Source organism: Corvus brachyrhynchos, unplaced genomic scaffold (genome assembly GCF_000691975.1).
Source record: "Corvus brachyrhynchos isolate BGI_N302 unplaced genomic scaffold, ASM69197v1 scaffold417, whole genome shotgun sequence".
NCBI lineage: Eukaryota > Metazoa > Chordata > Aves > Passeriformes > Corvidae > Corvus > Corvus brachyrhynchos.
In genome coordinates this window covers 8,165-9,476 of record NW_008239045.1, presented here as the reverse complement: position 1 = coordinate 9,476, position 1,312 = coordinate 8,165, and positions in this window count along the sequence as shown.

The window sequence follows — 1,312 nt, the reverse complement described above, 5'->3', positions numbered from 1 at the left end:
GCCCCCCCAGCACAGGCTGGTCAGAGTCCCAGCTCCAGAGGAGTGGGAAGTCTCCAAGTGCTGCCATCCCCGAGGGCCCCTTCCACAACCAGGAGTTCAGTCCTCATCTTGACTGTTATGGAGACCACAGAAAAACCCACAGGAAACATTGAAAACAACTAAGTAACAACCAGCTTTGCCCACATCTAATCCAGCAAATTCTCACTGGTGGAAATCTCCCTGATAAAAAAACCAACTTGTAAGTTTAATTTGCTGAGGTGACTGAAGAAAGTGTTGGAGACTTTTTGCTTGCTTTGCCTTAAAGATTTCCACTGAAACCCTGGATGAGGATCGTTTTCAGGCAGCACTAATGCTTGGGTACACACCTCTACCATCCTGCAACTGCTACCTGAAAGATGGGGGCAGATTTTGCTATAAGGCTCCATTGGTGTTTTGTCAGTCAAGAAATCCGCTGGAGTCCTGAATAAAACAAAAAAAAAAAAAGCAAAACACCCCCCCTCCCCCCCCCCAAAAAAAACCCCCAAAAAAACAACAAAAATCTTTTTTTTTTTAATTTTTTGTTGCCTTCCTAATTAATAATTTAGCCAAGAAAAACAAAAAAAAAAAAAAATCAAAACAAAACCAACGCCGGGTTTGGCTTTGAAGTCATTCCTGGTTTCAGGGCCAGCATTCCCGAGGGATGAATTCCCTGGAGCCCGGATTTTAGGAGGATTTTGGGGCGATTCCGACCTCACTCAAAGGGAAAAACGCAAGGAAAAAACCCAAAAAAGCTCCCTCGAGGGAAGAAATCCTTGGAATTTCATGCCGCTCCTCCTTGCGATTCAAATCCCGGGATTTTTTTGATTTGTTTTGATCCTCGGGAAGAGCCGGAATTCTGAGGGGGGGGAGGAAAAAACCGAGGGAAAAGCGCTGTTGTTAAATAGGACCGAAAAAATAAAATAATAATAATAATCATTAAAAAAAACCCAAAAAAGCTCCGATTTGACCGCGATTTCCACTGAAATCGCCTCAAAATTCCAACGGTAAAGAAGCAAAACGGAGAGAACCGGGAGGGTTCTTCCCGTTAAAGGCTTTTAAAGCCCCGGGAGCTCCCGGTAAGACCCCAAAAAGATCCCGGGGAGGCTCCGGTTCACCCCGGGAGGCTTCGGGAAGGGCCCGGTTGGACCCCACAAAGCTCCGGTCAAACCCCGGGGAGGCCCCGGTAAGGCCTCAAAACAGCTCCGCGAAACCCCGGGGAGGCCCCGAAAGGCCGGCGAGGCCCCCCAAAAGGCCCCGGCGAGCCCCGAAAAGCCGCGGGGAGAACCCGGAAAGG